This window comes from Nannobrachium achirus, assembly GCF_963921795.1.
Source record: "Nannobrachium achirus genome assembly, chromosome: 23".
Taxonomy (NCBI): domain Eukaryota; kingdom Metazoa; phylum Chordata; class Actinopteri; order Myctophiformes; family Myctophidae; genus Nannobrachium; species Nannobrachium achirus.
In genome coordinates this window covers 12,022,830-12,036,508 of record NC_137830.1, presented here as the reverse complement: position 1 = coordinate 12,036,508, position 13,679 = coordinate 12,022,830, and the positions used below count along the sequence as shown (strand labels likewise).

General features: G+C 42.1%; 1 protein-coding gene across 2 annotated transcripts in view; it reads right to left on the bottom strand.

The window, feature by feature from the left end:
- Positions 1–13,679, bottom strand: part of cnot4b (CCR4-NOT transcription complex, subunit 4b) — a 71,596-nt gene that overhangs the window by 48,455 nt on the left and 9,462 nt on the right. For both annotated transcript variants that reach the window (XM_080754519.1, XM_080754520.1), the window contains exon 2: positions 1,976–2,052. The gene's annotated coding sequence lies outside the window, so the exon portion shown is untranslated. The remainder of the gene's footprint in view (positions 1–1,975; positions 2,053–13,679) is intronic.

Sequence of the window (13,679 nt, the reverse complement as noted above, 5' to 3'; positions counted from 1 at the left end):
AAGGTCGAGGGGGGGCCTTCGTTATTTTATCTGCTACTGAAAAATAGCAGATATACAAGCTCACAGCGCGGCACCGAGTGCCGCGCTGCGAGATTGTAGATCTGCTATTTTTGAAAAGTCGTGAAAATGTGTGCAAATCTTTGAATATATGTATTTTTTTAAGCGAACATTTTTAAATCAAATTTTGCTTCTGGGGGGTCCCTGGAACGAAATATTTTGAGATGGGGGTCCGTGGCCAAATATAAGTCATTTTGGGGGTCCTTCACATGAAAAGGTTTGAGCACCACCGACATAGAAACATAGGTTTAAAAAAAAGAAAAAAAAAATTGTATTTGAAATATTCAAAGACTTTTTTCACGATTTCTCAAAAATAGCAGCTTTTCACGATTTCTCAAAAATAGCAGATCTATATCTGCTATTTTTCAATAGTTAAAGTACTCAGAGCCCAGAATTTGGTGCGACAACCCTGGAGAGCAGAGTCCAGTGTTGATTTCGTTGACTAAAACTGACGAAAGATGTTCGTCAAACTAGCTTATTTCACTGACAAAAACTACATAAAAACAAAGCTGTGATGACTACAACTAGGACTAAATATATTGACAATTTCGTCAACAAATAAAAACTAGACTAAAATGTTAGGGAGGGACTAGTGGGGGAAGCCGAGATCCAGTAGAACTAAAAGACAAGTCATTTTACGTTTGGCTGCGCTCGGGTATTGCACTTTGGAAATAGCAGATCTACAAGCTCACAACGCATTGCAGCGCGACGCGTTGTGAGCTTGTAGATCGGCTATTTTCAGAACGCAACCGAGTATAAAATGAGGCATGACGACGCCATCAAGGCCCGGCAAAATACATGTTCGTTCCGTCTTACCTAATTATATTATATTGTGATGTCAACGTGAAGCTTGACCAATCCTCAAATCCATTATATTGTCCATCAGAAAATGGACATACGGATAGGGACGTACATACACACAGTGATAGGAAGAATAATAATAAAGTCAGATAAGTACTATAGTCTGGCAACCACACTAATGATTCTAAGCATTATGTAGGATCATGTTATTAGGGCTGTCACGATTAGGATATTTTACATGACGATTAATTGTCACTCAAATAATTGCGATTAACGATTTAATTGTGTTTTTGTCGTTGACAATTACATTTCTGTTTGGCTTATAGGCTTTGAAGTTGCACATGGTAGATATGACACAACCTAAATATACAAAGAAATTACTGACATTTTTGACAACTTTATACTTAAAAAAGAACATTGGTAGTGATCGCGACGCGTTGTGAGCTTGTAGATCGGCTATTTCCACTATTTTTATCATATATAAAATATATATATGATAGTCGGGGAGCCACAGGCCCAAAAGCTCAAAGAATAGGGTTTTACCTGTGACGTCACGACATACTTTTTATTTTAGTTTTTTCTATTCATTTGGTCATTAAGGTACACAGAATGAGAGGCCTGCTCTGCTGGAAACATTGCGAAAAAAGGTTATGGCCAATAAAATAAAATCTCAAAACTGTGATTTTTGATGACTCATCACTTTTCACCGTTTTGTGAGGCTGAAATCTAGCCTAAGGAATATTTTTCATGCAAAACAAATGCTTGCAATGGATTCAGAATCATGAAGAACACCTAGTTTGACCGCTCACATGCTACTTAAAACAGATTTTTTTTTTGTATTCTTTTCCTGTTTCGTGACGTCGATGGGACTTTTTTTTCTCGCAATGTTTCCGGCAGAGCAGGCCTCTCATTCTGTGTACCTTATTGACCAAATTAATAGAAAAAACAAAAATAAAAAGTATGTTATGACATCACAGGTGAACATTTTTCAAAATGGAAACGATTATGACGATTATGAAAAATGATCGCGATTGGGTCAAATAATTGCGATTAGACGATTATGTAATAATTGTGACAGCCCTACATGTTATGTAATAACAATTGTGACAGGCCTTACCTAGGTGGGGTTGGCGAGCGCAGGGTGTCAGCTTCTATGAGAGCAGATTGATGACGAGGCGGCTGGGGGGAGGGGGGCTGGGGGGGGGGGGAGAGAGACAGTCAAGTAAGGTCAGGCTTTATCTTGTATGGTACCTTTTTAAAATGCAGGGAAATTCAACACTTTTCACAGGAAACATGATAATACCAGGGGCGTCAATTGGGTATGGCAGGGGTATGCAGCTGCCATACCCTGGGTCCAGGGGGGAAAATAAAAGTTACTTTTAAATATAAATCCACAAATGTCTCTTTGTGTATCTGTGATGGTTATTATGTTGTTAAATTACAGTAAAATAACTACAAATGCAAAATTTCATAAAATGGTCACTTTAACAATACAATAATTATACAATACAATAATTATATTCTCCATACTTTTATTCTCCCCATCTTGACAGAAAGTTTAGCTGCACTTAAACAACCGTTCCAGGCTGCCATATCCAGCCCAAGAAACCGTAGAAACCTGTGTAAAAAACTAACAAAACTAAAAAAAAATTCAGACATTGTGAAAATAGCAGATCTACATGCTCACAACGGGCGTTGTGAGCATGTAGATCTGCTATTTTCACAATAGAACCGTGTCATACAAAATGTAATGCCTATTTTCCATGAAGACTCCCATCTTTGCCATACCCTAGCTTTTGCTGAACTGACGCCACTGGATAATACGTACGGTGTACAACAAGAGGAGAATGGGGCAGATTTCCATAGAAATTAAAACCTCTTATTAAAACCCATTCAGAACGGGTACACACTATTGTGTATCATTATTTTATGCTTTGACTATTGAAAAATAGCAGATATACAAGCTCGCAGAGCTCACAGTGCGGCACCGAGTGCCGCCCTGCGAGCTTGTAGATCTGCTATTTTTTTTTTTTATCGTGAAAATTAGAATTTTGACCCGATTTTATAAGTGTCTTTTGAATCCTTTGAATGTTTGTATGTCAGCAATCTGGCTAGCCATCGTCAAAGAAAAGGTCCTTTTCACTTAACTCAGTCTGTTCTTGAGAGACTACTATGTCAGTGGTTCTCAAACCTTTTCATGTGAAGGACCCCCAAAATGATATTTATTTGGCCACGGACCCCCCATCTCAAAATATTTAGTTCCAGGGACCACCCAGAAGCAAAATTTGAGTAACAAACGTTCGCTTTGAAAATACATATATTCAAAGATTTGAACACATTTTCACGACTTTTTCAAAAATAGCAGATCTACTGCTATTTTTCAACAGTTAAAGCAGTCAATAATTCTAGGCCTAAATGGGTTAACATCCAATGCATGAGAATGAAAATGTGACATCCGAGCTCAGGGAGGGCACAATCCATGCGTATCGGATGCCACAATTTGTTACGAGACATAATTTTTAAAAGGTTATTTTAGACTATGGCTGAGCAATATTATATAGATTGATATAGGGATACGGACTAAATATCGTACTGTCGTGATATGACATTAAGCATCGTCTTTCCCTGGTTTTTAATCACTTAGGAGTAAATCTTGCTAATGTTTCATGGCCTAAGGTTACATATTCTAGCTCACAAGAAATAGCACATAATATAACCGAATTGGCGGAAAAGTCTCTAAAAAGTATTAAATTCCAATTCAAGGTGCACCGTTTCTGCTGAGGTGGAGGGTTAGGTAATCTGGACTATATTACTTAACTGAATCCAATATTATTCACCCATTACCTTAATCATGAAAAAAACACAAGGTTTCTGGAATGGAGGCATTACTTACTACTAAACCCAGTATATTATATCACGAGAGTTACTTATTTAAAATCATTATTATTATTAAAATAATCTGGATGACAGAGGTATATTCTTTTTTTTTTTTCCATAATTTTTACCCCACAATTTTGCAACCCATTTTTCATCCAGTGCTCTCCCTCTGCCGCGCCTGGGGAGACAACGGACTGACCTCATGCTTTCTTCAATGCATGAGGAGTCCAAGTTGTTTCTTTTCACTTGACAGGGGGGCTTTCCCCGGGATGGACGTAGCACGTGGAAGGAACACGTTATTCCAACCAGTTCCTTTCCCCTCCATCAAGCGCCCCGGCTGGCCAGGGGGAGGCATTATTGAGACCAGGATTACCGCATGTTTTTGTGAGGGCATCAACCCTAGGAGACACGGGGAGAACATGCAAACTCCACACAGAAAGGCCCTATCGCCGACCCCACCTAGGGTGTGGGTACTGATGACGCGGAGGCAGAAACACGCCCCCAGCAGTGCTGGGGCCCAGCACCCACAGCGTCCCCCGGCGGGAATCGAACCCAGGACCTTCTAGCTGACAGAGGTATATTCTGAACCCCATCTATACTATAATTTTGCGAATGTCTGTCTGTCTGAGTGAGTGAGTGAGTGTCTGTCACAGCGTTTCGCCTCAGTGGCTGGAGCAATTGATCTGAAATCGCATCACCAGCAGCCATTAAACGAAACGGGTATTTCTTACATTGATGCTCCTACATATTATCATGCAAGCACCAGTTACAGTTACTTTCCATCCCTCATATACTGTATGCACAGTGCACATCCCATAACCCACACACTGCACATCATTTTGGAGCTCATATCTTTGAACGGGTAAGGGCTAGTTTTATACTAATCCAGAATACTCCTAGGGTATAAACAACAGGCTAGCCCACTTTAACCCCAGGTATAGCTTGGCGCACTCAAACTCTAAAAAGATAAAGACTGGGCTTTTCTGCATGTGATTGTGTGGACCTTTGTTACTGCAGTGCAGAGGAAAGATGCGTTTCAGTTTCGGGGAGTGCGGATCAACGCTCCCGTTTCAGGCGGAGTTGTGGATGGAGGAACAGGTGGACCGGGGTTAAGTGTAAAGGATTGGGGGTGAGATTGGAATTGACCGGTGTGTGCCTGGCTCTACGTTCCTGTACAGCACAACGTAATGGACCAAAACCAAACGGAGCGAGGCCAGAGCACAGGAGCAAACTGTTAATACCTGCTGAACCAGCAAGGTGGACTGTAGCATATCGTCGCCGTCAGGTGGAGAAACCTTGTATGTCCAAAGAAAATCTTAACTTTTCAGGAAATGTAAAGAACAAAAAAAGAAATGTCCATGTGTTCCAATGGATCAAATGTAGTCATATAGTCACAAGCCCTTCTTGGTAATAATTTTCATTGGTTAAATATCTATAAAATCCCACAGAAAGACATTCTACTTTCAAAACAATTTACTATTAACTTGCGTAAAAAAATGCATGGTTCGGCAAGTCAGAGACACTGAAGCGGAGTGTAGAAACTGATCGAGGGCTTGGAACACTACTGCGGACTGCTATTATTATTGTTGTTTTACTATATGGAACCAAATACTATATGGAAATTATTTCTGGGGTTCCCTAGACATCACCTGACTTGTCAATGATGTAACGGGAACAAAAAAAGCTTTTCCTTTTCTTCTCTTTTTTTAAAGAAAACACAGCGTGTGTGTATGTATAGTGTGTGTGTGTGTGTGTGTGTGTGTGTATGTGTCGATGGGCTGACGCGGAAGCCTCCATCTTTCAAATGGATGGGGTCGCATATGGACAAGGATTGTTTTCCAATTCTAGCAAACCCGTGGGCGTCTTTTGAATGCTCCCGTGGGCGGATCGGAGCAAATATTCAGCAATTTTTCAAAAGGTTGGTGAAAAACAATCCTGGCAGTCAATGATTTAAAGAGGGAATCGTTAAGGAACCAGAATCGTTAAAATCCTAAAGGATCCAAACCCTTTAGTGTTTAGTAGTTACTCTTTGTTGTTGCTTGCATCTCTCATCACCAACCTACAGTACATATTGTGTGGTTAAAAGGCCAACCAAGACTGCCAGCAAACTGAACTAAAGAAGCCAATGACTCAAACACAAATGATGTGTGGAGGAAGAAAGAAAAAAGGAGAAAAAAAAAGACAGATCCCAGGGCTGGAATACCAACTCACAAGCCAGTCTTGATATAATCAGCCAGTCATAGACCCATAGGGGAAGAAATCTTCAAATAAAAGTGTCACGAAATCACAGCAGGAAAGACGGCTCAGCTAATGAGCTTATTAAGGGCAATTCAATCCGTTCAGGCATTCATGAGATAGAAGCCTTCAAAGTCTTCAAATGTAAACAAAGATGGCTGCCATTTTGAAAGATGTGTTTGTTATGGGGCTAAACATGCAATTCCGCGATTGCGATCATGCCTAATACATTTTAGGCATTTTATAAACGGGGAAACTCGGGCCTGGCATTTAATGAGTTCTTAACTGCTAATGAGTCACAAAGAACGCTTTGGACCAGTCAGAGAGGAGATGAGACAAAAGAAAACACTTGGAAGTAGGCACGTGCACAGTCTGCACACATAGACATCAAAGGGGGCTTGAGCCGCTGCCCTTGTATCTGTCTGTAAAAACTGCCCTTTCCAGACCATAAATGCAATTTTTACTATGGTGAAAGAAATGCAAATGCCCTCTTTCCATGCCATACCTGAAGGCAGTATTCAATAGAATTGCCTTGTCAAAACTCTCCTGAACTTGAATGCAGCATCTTATGTTGGGAGAATTGCCATCTCTGTGTAGAAATCCATGCCGTTACGCCACATCTCCAGTATTGACTTGGTTATGCTTAGTTCAGTGTGGTTTCACACAACGAAAATAGCCGACCTCCAAGCTCACAACGCGTCGCACGAGGTCTGCTATTTTCGGTGCTTCCACCAAAAGGCTCTTTTGGAAATGCCAGCCCCTGCCTCTCTAACATTCCCTGCACGTCCCTGCTTGGAGGTAAGCATCGGAGGCTCTGGTTTCCAGAATGTTTGTGCCCAAGGCGAACCAATGAGCAAGTGAAAATCTCCAAGCACACCTGTATTCAATAGCTGATCTTCTACTTAAACTTTGTATTTGGAAAAAAGTAAAATTAAAACGCATTAAAATACGATTTAGAGTTTATAACACAATTCATAACGTACACCTGGACTTGCCTCATGGCACACCTGTTTAATATTAATGTATACTAGTAAGATGCCGTAAGGTCGAGAAGCATCTGCCTGGGAGACAGCAGACTGTTGGGCGAGCGCTGGCGCTTTGGCATGGGATCTAGGGTTGGGGACGGTAACCGCGTACCGCGGTATACTGAGGTCTACCGCGGTGTCAGTGTGCTTACCGCGGTAAAAAAATACAAAAAAAAAGTATTTTTTTTTTATTGGAAAACAAGCGAGTTTTAAAACAGGGGAGAAGCGAGGACCGCATGCGCTCCATACCGCTCTGCTCTGGGCCGTGTACCACATGTTTGGAAGCCACATACGTCACTAAGAGACAGACCTGCAAAGCCTGGGCAGGCAAGCCTCGTAGAGGAGTACAGAGCAGCGTAAACTTCCTCTGTAATCCACACGACACAAGGATGTTAATACATACCTTGTGTTGTGGCATATCTTTTTTTATTCATACGGATTACTGGCGGAGCACGGGCCGCGTGGACTAAAACCGAAAATGAAACTATTTTACTTTTTCCGCGATTTTATAACCTTTTCTGTCAAGTCTTGTAACTAAAACCTGTATATAGCAGCACTCAATCACTGTGATTTGGGAGTTGAGACGTGACGTGAGTTTACAGAATCACTGTACACGATCTCTCTTCTGGTTTGCTCACACACAGCTGTTTGTGTCTGAAAAGCCCAAGTAGCTAGCCTACGTTACTATGGTACAGATCTAAAAGCTCAGAACGTGTCGCGGATGCGATGTGTTGTGAGCTTGTAGATCTGCTCCTTTCAAAGCCAGACCCGCTGTGCTGTACGGAGAAGTATAACTCGGGCAGTCAGGCTGTGGAGAGGCGACTTTTGGGACGATGATTGCAATATTTTGGCTTATCGCCGAACCTTAATTAATAGATACGGGGGTGCGGTAATTACCGCAGTACCGGCGGTAAATGGGAAGACGGTAATCGCGGTAACAAAATGTCGATACCGCCCCAGGCCTAATGGGATCAACTTTGAGCCAAAACATGCACTGGTTGTTTAAGTTGGACAAAATGTGGCCATATTTTCCCAAATATGGAGATAACTGACGTCTGTCCAAATATGGGCATTCCCAGATATGGACCATGTCCATATATGGGCATTCATCTCCATATATGGGCATACAAGGGATTTTATTAGTGTGGTTGCTTTAACGGAATCATCTGGGAATGCCCATATATGGACTTAATATTGATGTTTTCGGGCCAGGTAGGCGTAAAATGTATGCTAAATAGTAAGGCTAGACAGGGCCCAGGGACTGCCCAGTTAGGGCCAGGCCTTAATTGTCTGGACCGTTGAGAACACTGAGCTGGTCGAGTCATCATTGTGATGTCAGAACAGGTCAGCTATATCCTTCTGCTGAGCTGGTCAAGTCATCATTGTGATGTCAGAACAGGTCAGTGCATTTTCAACATCATTGTGATGTCAGAAGAGCATGAGGTGTGACAGAGACAGATGGACGGACATGAGCTGAAAGTTTTCATACTAAATATGGTCGCAAATAATTGTGGGCTCCAGTATGTTATACCAAATCTTTATAGGTCAAGTTTATTCTTCTAAAAAAAATGACCGACAGTACAAAGGCAGGGCAAAGGCAGGGCCCTTAGCCAATGAGGAGCAGCGTTCTTGGTGAGAGTGACCTGATATAAATAACAACACGTGGGCTCGAGACCAGTATGTTATACCAAAACGTTAGACCAAGGTTATTCTCCCAAAAGAAATGACCGAAAGTACAAAAGGCAGGGCCCTTAGTCAATGAGGAGCAGCCAAAGGGTAGATCTTTGTGCCCATACGAGCCCACACTGTTTCGTAGGAACAGTATTTCTAGTTATTGTTTGTTCCTCTGCGAAATATCTGCAGTATTTTGTCAATGTCCCTAAATATTTGCATTACATGTAGTAGTATCTTCTACTGTACATTTAACCCATCCCAAGTATCAGCAGCAGTGGGCGCAATGAGGGCAGCTCTCTGAGGAGCAGTTAGGGGTCAAGTGTCTTGCTCAGGGACACGTCTTGGTCCGGGAATTGAACCCGGGGCCGCTCCCTAGCGCTTCGGCACACTGTTGTTTGGGAACCACTTAATTATATGGACCGTTAATACAACAAGGGCCAGCCCTGACCTTTAATTGGTAGTAAAACGGGAATTGCAATGTGATTTACATTAATGCATGGGTAGGCATTCGGTTAATGGACAGAGAAAATGTCCAATATTCCCATAGAGACCCATTTCTGCCATTTTGTGCTGGGAGGTGCACTTTGTCTTGGCTTTGTTGAGACAAAGTGTCGGTCAGCAACACTGGTTCAACTTCAGATGCACAATGCTCACAGTTTTGCCTCCGTTTACGTTTTAAAGAAGGGCTTAGTCTTAGTGGTTTGATGGAATGTCCTGTAAATGGACCAAATCAAATATCACAAAATTTTTCACCAAATACATACATTTTTATATAGTCATGTTAACGTATTGCGTCTTTGTGTGATGATACATTTTCTTTTAATTAAAAACAATTGTAAAATAATCAAACTCATAATGCACGTCAATGTGACATGTTGAGCTTTCTTTCGCTATTTGACGATTTTTAAATATAAGTACCGTATAAAATAACTGAGGCTTCAGTGATAAAACCAGGAAAATACATGCCATATCACAATGTTACGATACCCTAATTTCCAGACAATATCTAGTCTCTTCTCACATCACAATATTGATATATTAATCAACATACTGCCCGGCCCTATCGGAATGTTACAAGTTTGAAACCATAACCTAAGTAGCAATATAAACATTGGTAACTAAGTATAAATAGGCATCCTCATCCTGACCTGTATGCAGTGTTACAGTAACACACAACTGAAAATTACAAGCAGAATGCCCTGGCTAGACAGCTGTTTTTTCCCCACAAACTAACAAATCTACAAGGGCCAATATTGGCCAAGCGATATATCGGTCAAACTGATAGTAATGTATGGTAGTACACTGCATCATGGTTACCATACTTAGGTGACGTCCAATGTGGACTCATTTGCTTGCTCTCTGTCCAAATGTGCCAACTACACATGACACAGTCCTTGTTTTCATGTTTAGGGCTGTGTGTTGATGATGCATGTCTGCAAACCAACTTCCTGTATGCCTCTTTACTGCACTGACTCAGTTCTGACTGATTATCGATATGGGTCCTGAGCTTCACCACAGGGCCATGTCAGGAAGAGAAGCCAGTGGAGAGGGGAGGAGGAGGGGGAGATAGAGAGGAGGAGAGACGGCTAAAAATATCACAGCCCTGTCCTGAACTTGGGAAAGGAGGGGTGGAGCCAGCCCGGTGTTGCGTCTCTTTTAAAGGAAGTCCAGGCGGAAAGCGTAAGGGTCTTCGGCCCTTCCCCGCCACTGCCTGATAGACATGTATGGTCACCCAGTCCTTCCTGCTGGGCTCAAGTTGGGCCACGACCAGGGGCGTCACAAGGGGGGGGAAGTGGGACTGAGTTACTACTAGGGCCCAAGGTGGAGGGGCCTTAATTATTTATTTTATACTTTAGCTATTGAAAAATAGCAGATATACAAGCTCACCAAGTGCTGCACTGCGAGCTTGTAGATCTGCCATTTTTGAAAAGTCGTGAAAATGTGTGCAAATCTTTGAATATAATTATGTATTTTTTAAGCGAACATTTTTAAACTCAAAGTTTTGCTTCTGGGCATCCCTGGAGGGCTGGAACTAAATATTTTGAGATGGGGGTCCGTGGCCAAATACATATCATTTTTTTGAAAATAGCAGATCTACAAGCTCGCAGTGCCCCGCTGTGAGCTTAAGAGCACAAAATAATGTGTAATGATGCGTTCCAGTCTAAATGGGTTAAACCCCCTCCCCCTATGAAGAACATTCATGGGGGGCCCGCAGTGAATCCTTGTACCCAGGGCCCAGAATTAGGTGGGACACCCCTGGCCACGACACAGCGGATCTGCACTGGGGGAGGACCATAAGCATGGGACAGCCACCAACATGGCAGGAAACATTCCATGGGTTAGTTATGCCTTAACTTTCATCATCGACAAATACTGAAGATATGATCTTCAAGAAGCTCACAAGGCTTGTAGATCTGCTCAAACAAGCTGCTGCAACGTAGACATTTAGCAATTTTCAGAGGGGGTTGCATTTAAGAATAATGCTGCTTTTTTTTTTTTTACAACTAGCAGTTTACACAAAGTGACTCTCGCCACTCTGCAATTATCGATTGGATTAGTTCTACAAGCATCTATGACTATTACCTATAAAATAATTGCCCGTCAGAACAGGTCATGGCCACTTGCCCGAAAAGTAAACCGTCCATTATAAAATGTAAGGTAAAATTTGCCGAGCACTTGCCAGGTCGGGGAACCTGAAAGCAAACTACCCCTGCCTGAAGGTTTAATTTACCTGCCAGGGGCAGGTGGGCAACCCTTAGGGCTCCATTTTGATTATCTTAAGTACCCGCTCTTATGCCTTAACTTTAAGGCCAGTCTATACTGTCTCCGACCACCGAACTTTTCGAAAGGTCTGTTCAACTACAAAATGACATCACTCGCATCTTCTGAATAGCATTACCCTGAATTAGAGTTCGGAAAGCTGCACGTCGGAAAGTCTGAACTGTCCGATGAAAAGTTTGGTGGTCGGAAAAGTATGGACAGGCCTTAAAGTTAAGGCATAAGAGCTGGTACTTAAGACAATCAAAATAGAGCCCTTTGTGTCAACGCCTGTGAGACCTTATGCCCCTTTTCCACTGACATGGCCCAACACAACACCACTCCAGTCCACACCGCCCACTTGTGCCAGGTTTTCCACTACAAGGACCTGGATAGAGTGGTGTGAAAGTGGTACTAAACGTGGTACTAAAAAGTATCCATTCCAAAGTAGGGCTGAGCTAGGCCAAACAGGGCCAAAAACTTCATAATGACTGATCACTCACTGACTTCATTTAGACGACCAGGATATAGTTGTAATACATGAGAGATTCTATTGTGTTATAACCACTATTATAATCTATTATAGTGTATTATAGTTATCATAGTAACATATTAAAACTTTATAGTGTATTATAATCACAGTTATAATCCATTATAGTGTATTATAATTAGGATAGTTGTTTAACAAATGTATATTGTATTATAGTCACAGTTAAAATGGTCAATTTGTTTCTTACCGATAGGGGTACCTTTGTGTAATGGAAAATGTAGGTGTCTAGTGTGGTGCTAAAGCTGCAGTCGAAAAGGGTCTTTAGTGTCAACCCCTGTAATGCTACGCAGGGCTTGACATTTTTGTGGCACTTGTCCTTTGGACAATTAAATTTCCCATCCACTTGTCCAGGCACAAAAGTCACTTGTCTGGATTTAGCCATTTCACACTCAGTTTTTTATTTTTATTTGACAAATAAATAAGGGGCCCCTCCACCCCATAGTATCAGCAGTCCATAATATTCTGCATACAGCACAAAGCTCCTAGGCAAGGAGTACAATATAGATTTTTATCATTTTTTCTCTAGGCTTTTCTAGCCTACACTTGGAACAATACTTTGTTGAGTTACTGTATGGAAATCTACAGCTTTGTTTACATGTTACATGTTTTTAAGAGACATTATGGCTCCATAAAGATTTATTAGTTGTCCCGGACAACAGGATAAGCCTTAATGTCATGCCCTGCTATGCAATGACTTTGGAGAGACCTGCCTCAGCTACTGATCCAATATCAGCTCCATATTAATATCCTCGCCTCTGCCTAAACCATGTGCAGCTCGAGTGCATGAAAAGAAAAGGCATACATGTCAATGTGTGATGAAAACATGGCACAAATATGAGGCAATAAAGACCACTGAACTTTGAGCTGACATGGTGAGGAATAGGCTTTTCTCAAGATAGAAGGGTCACAAACTGTAATCAATTCTATCCCTGGGTGGGGAGAGGAAGTCACAAGTAGTAATACAACCTACAGTCGATGTCTATAAGGAAGTGGAGTTCCAGATAAAAGGAGTCTGTTTGTTTAGTGCAGTCATTGTCCTCTCAAAAATGCATTTCCATAAAGCTTTTCTGACCCTCCGAATGCTATATTGCAGAAGCAAATGCAAAATGTATTTTTTTAATTTATTTATCCCACGATTTTGTAACACATTTTTCACCCAGTGCCAATTGTCTAAGCTGCAAACCTGGGCGCTGCTCTCCCTCTGACAACGTGGGGAGAGCTCCGAACTGAGCTCATGCTTCCTTCAGTGTATGAGGAGTGAGCAGGCCACTTCTTATCACCCGACACGACAGGGGGGAGCTTCCCCAGTTGAACGTAGCGTGTGGAAGGAACACGTTATTCCAACCAGTTCCTTTCCCCTCCATCAGGCACCCCGACTGGCCAGTGGGAGGCATTATAGAGACCAGGATTACTGCATGTTTTTGAGAGGGTACCTACCCTAGGTGACACGGGGAGAACATGCAAACTCCACACAGACAGGCCCTTTCGCTAACCCCACCTAGGGTGTAGGCGCTGATGACACGGAGGAGAGAACACGCCCCCAGCATCCCCCGGTGGGAATCGAACCCAGGACTTTCTAGCTGTGAGGTGACAATGCTATCGACTTGGCCACCGTGCCCCCTAGGTCTTCAGCACATTTGAATTAAGTTTTCATATTTTGTCTGATCAGTGATCACACCAACTGATAATCAGAATCAACTTGA